Source organism: Macadamia integrifolia, unplaced genomic scaffold, assembly GCF_013358625.1.
Source record: "Macadamia integrifolia cultivar HAES 741 unplaced genomic scaffold, SCU_Mint_v3 scaffold817, whole genome shotgun sequence".
In the NCBI taxonomy this organism is placed as follows: Eukaryota; Viridiplantae; Streptophyta; class Magnoliopsida; order Proteales; family Proteaceae; genus Macadamia; species Macadamia integrifolia.
In genome coordinates, this window is record NW_024870548.1 from 240,936 (window position 1) to 248,399 (window position 7,464).

The following is a 7,464-nucleotide window of genomic DNA, read 5'->3' on the forward strand; positions in this document are numbered from 1 at the left end:
CTCATAAATGAAAAGGCTGAGGTGGTTGCAAATTTCAAAAAGTTTGTTGGAGTTCAAACAAATTTTGAGGAGTTTCTTACTCTTATGTATGGTGTTGAGTTGGCTAAGCAGTTGGGTGTAACTCACCTATGGATTGAGTGTGATTAAGTGGCGGTTGTTGTCCTGCTTCGGAAAAAGAAACCCCCTTGGATTGTTTGGCAGAGATGGGCCAATTGTTTGGCTTTTCTGGATAAAGTGGAATGGAAAATATCTAACTGCTATCGTGAAGCAAATTCAATGGCTTATTTCTTAGCGAAAACAGTAGCTCGATTTGAAACATCTTTACCGGTTTCAGCCTGGCCGCGCTTGGTGCAGATGGATCTTGATATAGATGCCTCAAGCCATCCAAGGTCTAGAATTTGCTAGGTGAGTTTTCTTATTTTATTTTATGGTGGAGTTGGGTGGTGGCCTTTTTCCGCTGATGGCAATGCCGAAGGTGGATTTTGTGCCATTGCTTCTCTTCCATTTGTGAGGGGTTTCTTTATTCTCCCCTATTGATGTACTATATTCTTCTTTTTTCTTTTTCAAAATTAATATAAATGATTTTCTAGCGAAAAAAAAAAGATAGATGGAAATATTTGGAATTGCAATCACCATTCTTCATCCATTTTTGTTTAGCCTTCTCTGCCCACAATCTATCTTGCATCTGGTTTGCCTTCAACAAAATAGTCTTTGCATCCGTCTCTTTGTTAAACAAATCACCAGACATCCCAGCCACCTCTATTATGTATTGCACATCTTTTAGAGTGATCCTAGCCTTCACCACCTCCTCATTCAGATTTGGGAAAGCAGTCCTCGCCCAAACCCTCAGCTTTTCCTTCACCACTTTTAATTTCTGAGCAAGAATATAAATAGGGTCACCATTTACTTGAAACTTCCAACCCTCTTCCACAACTGATAAAAATTTATAATTTTCCATCTAGAATGAATGAAAATGAAATGGAACATTATTAGGCTTTGGGACTTCATCAGAGACAACCAATAAAGGGGCATGATCTGAGAATGAAGACACCAAGACCCGTTTTTTCACACTCTTAAAAACATCCAACCATTTCTAATTACAAAAACTACGATCCAGAATTGCAGCGACATGCCCCCTCTTACAATTATTTGACCAAGTAAACTTCTTTCCTTGCGAAGGGACAGGGAGTAGCTCACAAACATCCACCATAGCCTGAAATTCTGCTGCCGACCCAAGGTTAAAAACACCAGGGCCTCATTTCTCATGAGAGGCAAGGGTTGCATTAAAATCCCCAATCACAGACCAAAGGATTAAAGCTGAAACCTGCAACTCCAAATCCAACCACAGGCTGCGACGAATAACTTTGAAAGAACTAGCATGAATAAAAGAGAAACCCACACTACTCCCAGAGCTTTCAAAGACAACAGACATGTGTTGCTCTCAGAGCCTTTAAAGACAACAGACATGTGTTGCTCAAACATAGCCTTTACCACAGGCCGATTTTGACCCAATTTCCATAGAATCCATAAATTAGGAACCTTCCCATCCCTCTCATTATGCAAAAAATCTACAGCATACCCAATTTACTAAAAAATAAAGCTAGAAAATTACACACTTGAACCATGGGCTCAGCCAAGCATAGCACATTCAGAGAGTGCTCCCACAACATCAAACGCAAGTCACCTATACCAGCTACCTTCTTGACTCCTCGAATATTCCAGTATATGACCCTCATGGATCACAGATTAGATGAGTAATTTTTGTCAGACTTTTTGGCCTGACCTGGTTTTTTCTTCTTCTGCTTTCCTCCCACCACCAAACCTCCAAGATCCTTTTCCTTCATTGTTGCCGCCCTATCCACAGCCATTACCTCGGAGTGGACGATAGAGACTGCCCCCCTGTGCATTGAACCTCTGGCATAGAGAACACCACGTGCTCCTCCCCAGTGTCAACATGATCACGCTGAGGGACTCCATAAATTCCACCTCTACCCCTACCCAATCTTCGAGAAGGGTACCTTGACTCTTTAATAGCCGCACCTACAACAGTCGGCCTTGAACTAGTTTCCTCCTACCCCTGTGCTTCTTGGATATTCCCCTAGGTCAGGTTTTCACATGGGTTTGGGAAAAACCCATCAGTTGACCCCTCATCGGACCCATCTACCTCACTTTCCATATTTTGAGGAGATAAATCAGAACCATAACCGTCCTTGCCTAACCCAATCGGACTATGAATGGGAGCGATATTCTTTATTAGAGATTACAATCCAGCGCAGAATGAGAATAATGTATTGGCAAGAATGTTAGACCATAAAGAAGCTATCAAATCCCATTTAAGTTGGGCCAGCCTCTTTCTCGGGTTCCATACTTTGGGACTTTATGTTCATAACGACGTCATGCTTGCTTTTGGTACTCCAGAGAAACAAATCTCGTTTGGCAAGTTTAAATTTGGAAGATTTGATTCTGATAGGGGATCAGATACTATCAGCTGATGTGGCGTAGATTGCCCCCTAACAGGACTCTCCTCAATCGAGTTTGCTTTACTGAGTAAACTCCATCTTCAACATAAACTGCCCCTGGAACTTTTGCAGATTTTTCAGCCTCACACTACTTCTCATCATCGAGCTTACGCTACCTGCAATTGGAGACTTGATGTCCTACTTGCTTACAGTAACCACACCGTTTCACATTATCTTCATAAACCACCTTCTGACAAAACCCAAAAACCTGGGTTGTACCAGTTTCAAACCTTTCAACTTGAACTTCATCCACCCTCATTGCTGAATCAGATATATCGATCTCGACTAGCACCCTTGTAAAGTAACCAAGAAGACCTTGTCTCGTCCTCCTATCTAAGGCAACCGGGTACCCCACTGCCTTTGCAATAGACAGAAGCACGTTCTCATGCCAATATTCCAATGGCCGATCAGGGAAACAAATCCAGACCAGCTTGGTAAAAAATTGTTTTTTGCGGATATTAAAATCAGGCTTCCAATGTTGGAAGCGAATCACCTGTTCTCCAACCCTAAGAGGGCTTTTCATCCACACCGCTGCCTTGTCTCCCACGCACTGGAATTGAAAAAGAATAAAATCCTTTCCTAGAGGATACATTGTCACTTCTTGGCTTAATTTCCTTTTCTCCCGGGCCTCTACTCTCAAGGCATCCAAGGAAATCAGAAGGAAATTTACTCTACCAATTAAAGCAAAATGAAAATTCTGTCTTTTTAATTCATAATCTCTCTACAGAATCACCACCCGACTAATGTTCCGAGCCTGAATCGGTTCAGGGAGAGAATCCATTACAGGATAGGTCAACTTCCCCAGAGCTTTTGTATAAGAGCGTCACAGACCAGCACCCCTCTTAACGATTCTCAGGAATCCAAAGACTCCCTAGCACCCCCATCATCGTCATCCACAACTATCGTTGAACCTTTCTCAGCCAAACCGCCAGACATCATCGCCAAACTCAGAATCGCCAATCCCTATCACCCCCACCAACTGCTTTAATCCTCCTTAACACAAAATAACAAAAATAAAATTCAGAAAGGAAAAGATATTCATGTATGGAAGATTCTCCCATCATCTCCATTAAATAGGGTAGACAGGGGCCTTTCCGTCATTTTGAAGACTGCATTTAATTCTGGTTGTGCACATGCACAGACGTGCATAGAAAATTTTTCCTAAAAAGAAACTAGCTCAAGGTACCTCGTTATCAACTTAGGTTCCTTGGCACAAAAGTGTTACCAAAATAAACAAAGCTTAACTCTACCAAAAAATAAATACACTCTAATTAATGGGAAGGTGGACTTGTAGAATTCGCCAAGGTATGAGTGGTTCCCACTTTATGCCAAAAATCTTCCCAAGGTGGGATGAGGTATCATGGCTTCCAAATTCGTGAGCAATGGATTCCTTTATTGCGATCTTCATCCTTCAAGTCAAACATGGAAAGATGAAGAAGAGAGCCAAAATCATGGGACTCTTGTTTCATCAATGTGGTGGCTCCTCTTGTGGACTTCATTCCTAAAAATTAGAAGAAGAAAGGGGCTGCCCAAATCATGGAAAGTGTCCAAGATATAAAAGACCCTTAAATATATATATATATATAGGAAGGAAGGTTGTCCCCTCTTGGCTGGCTAAGATGGCGAATCTCCCTGGAAAATAATGAGAAAGTAGAAAAATGGAAAACTCTTCATAAAAAAATAGGAACTTGGGAAGATTCAAGAGTAAGCAACCGATTGAGGGGAGGAGATTTAGGTACCGTTTGATAATGTTTCTGCTGTTTTTGTATCTAGAAACAGCAAAAATGATTTTTCATGTTTTTGGGAATAGAAACGGATTTTTTTTTGCTTGACAAACTTGTTTCTTGGATCGTCCGTACCAAGATTTACAACACCGACAATGGCATCAAGGACTGCCTTCAAGGATTTTTTGGTGTTTGATGAACGAGTTGCCTTTTGATCGATTTTTTATCGAGCCTATCCCAATATTTTGGCCTCAATTTGTTTCTAAAAATAGCGAAACAAGTATAACATGTTTCACCATTCATATTTCTTGTATCATAAATTTCTATTTACGTTTCTAAAAATGGGTAGAACGAAACGGATTTATCAAATGCTTTTAAGGTCATTTTTCCATTTCTCAACACACAAAAACAAAGAAACACGTTTCTAGGAACATTATCAAACGATGCCTTAATCACCACTATTTTTTGTTTCTAGTCACCTTGCAGTTGGCGCAGATGATGGATGCATGAGCTGGTGATGTGGGCTTTTTTTATAGCTGAAATTCCAGTATAACAAGATGCAAGGTTGGCTGAGGAGAGAGAGAGAGAATGGGAGAGAGAGTGTCTGGCGATTCAGGAGAGAATGGAGCTATGGCTGTGGAGGATGATGATGGAGGTGCTCGGGAATCTCTGGATCGTGGTCCAGAAGGTCCTACACAGGTTGAAAGACAAGAGGGTGCAAGCCAGAGACTTTCATATGCAAAAGCTTTGGGTGTTTCTTCATGGCCTGCCATTGACACCCTTCCAGAGCCAATTCAGGTAGGAGGTAAACGGCGAGTAGTGATCCCTCAGAGAGACTATGAATCGAAGAGACAAAACTTCCGTTTTGCCTTAATCGGAAGGGTTAACTTCCGTTTGATCTCCTTGGATGCCTTGAGAAGGGAGGCAAGGGAAAAATGGAACCTAAGTCAAGGGGTGATAATGCATCCGCTGGGAAAAGGATATGTTATCTTTCAATTTCAATGCGAGGGTGATAAGGCAGCAGTGTGGCGAAGATCACCCCTTAGGATTGGGGATCAGGTTATTCGATTTCAACATTGGAAGCCTGACTTCAATATTCATGAGAAGCAGTTCTTTACAAAACTTGTGTGGATCCGTTTTCCAGATCTTCCGCTGGAATATTGGCATGAAAACGTCCTATTATCTATTGCAAAGGCGGTAGGGCGCCCTGTTGCTTTAGACAGACGAACAAGACAATGCCTTCTAGGTTATTTTGCGAGGGTGTTGGTGGAGATTGACATTTCTGACTTGGCAGTGAGGGTGGAGGAAGTCCAAGTTGAGAGATTTGAACCAGGCACCTCTCAAGTGTACGGTTTTTGTCAAAAGGTTGTATATGAGGATAATGTGGAACGATGTGCCCATTGCAAGCGAGTAGGCCATTTGATTTCCAACTGTAGGTTGAAGAAAGTGGATGACGAAAAGCTGTGTGCGGCTGAGAAATTGGCTGAGATTCCAGGGGCGGTATACGTTGAAGAAGACGGAGTTGACTCAACCAGGGCCAACTCGGTGGGTCGGCTCTCTCCTATTTTGGAAGGAAATCAACAAGAGCATTGTCAGCAATCTTTTCATAATGGAAAGGATGAGAATGGTATCACTCTTTCCGTAAATAACTCTCCCAATATTCCTAATATGGAAGAAGGAGAAATTCAAATTGATTTGGACTCTACAGTTTCAAATCTCCCCAATTTAGTAAAGAATGGATTGGCACAAGAGGATGTGGATATGAACAATTATGTGAGTCAACATGATGTGGACCGGTCTAGCTCTGAGACTGGTTCAGAATATGGGTCTCTTTCAGACCAAGATGATGAAGAGGAGGGTGAATTGAACCAAAATGGGAACCCGCCTATTTCTAGCAGAATACAAAAACAGAACCAGGAGGATGTGGTTCACGCTCTCCCTGTGGACCCTGTGCGTATTTCCTCACGTCCCAAGAGGACGGGAATGTCCTTAGCCTCTGGTCGTGGGATTTTGGTTGGTAGGGGAGGCCGATCTTCCTCCAATAGGGACCCCCAGCCCTCTGTTCGAGCTCAATTGAGTAGGAGGGAAGCAGCAACTTTGGAAATTACAGTGGTGGATGATGCAGTGGTGGCTCTCGAGAAAGGCACAGAAGTGGGAGAAAAAAGGAGAAGAAAGAAAAAGCAGAGTGGTCAGGCTTCAAATCCTGACAAAGGTGGTCGCAAAAATTGTTAACCATGCGTGTTCTTTTCTGGAACATTCGAGGTGTCCGAAAGGAGGCTAGAAGGAGGGCTTTGAAATTTCTCCTCAGAGAATCTTCGCCAGAGATTCTATGTGTAGCTGAACCGATGGTTGAGGTCAGTAGTTTTCCCTCATTATTTTTTGATAAATTGGGGTATGCGGCTGAAGTGATTCCCAATAATCGTCAGGATAGGGTGCCCAATATTTGGGTTATCTGGAAGCCAGGTATGGCTTGTCCTTCCCTGGTTTCAATGTCAGACCAACAACTCACTGTTGAGATTGATTGGATGGGTAAAAGAGTTCTCATGTCATTTATTCATGCCAGTTGTTTCAAAATTGAGCGTAGATCGCTTTGGTCTGATCTTGCTTTGATTTCTACTATTTCTTCTCCATGGGTAGTTATTGGTGATTTTAATGCCACTCTAATGTCTCATGAGAAAAGATGGCCGGGTAATTTTAATTTGGGATCGGCAGCAGAGTTCCAAACTATGGTTGACTCGTGTATGCTCTTTCCCTGCCCCTCTCAGGGGAAAAAATACACTTGGTCGAATAACCGTAAAAGGGATAATGTGCTGGCGGTCTTGGACTGGAGTTTTTATAATGAGCAGTGGATTGATGAGTTCAAGAATGTTTCCCAGCGGGTCCTCACATGTTTTGCGTCGGATCACTCTCCTCTGTTGATTCAGTCTTTTGCTGCCCAAAACCCCCCAATATCCCATTTCGCTTCCATAGCTTCTGGATGGAGAACAACGGTTTTCTCCCATTGGTGGAGAATGTTTGGTCGCAGTCTGTTAGTGGAAACCCGATTTCTAGACTAGCCCAAAAGCTGAAAAATGTAAAATTAGCTGTCAAGGCCTGGGCAAAAGGGGCTTTCCCTAATCTAAATGAGGAAGTGGATAAGGCTACATCAAATTTAAAAAGAGTGCAGGATTCTATTGCTGAATCTGGAATGATCGACCTTCTTTTTAATGAAGAGGCGGATG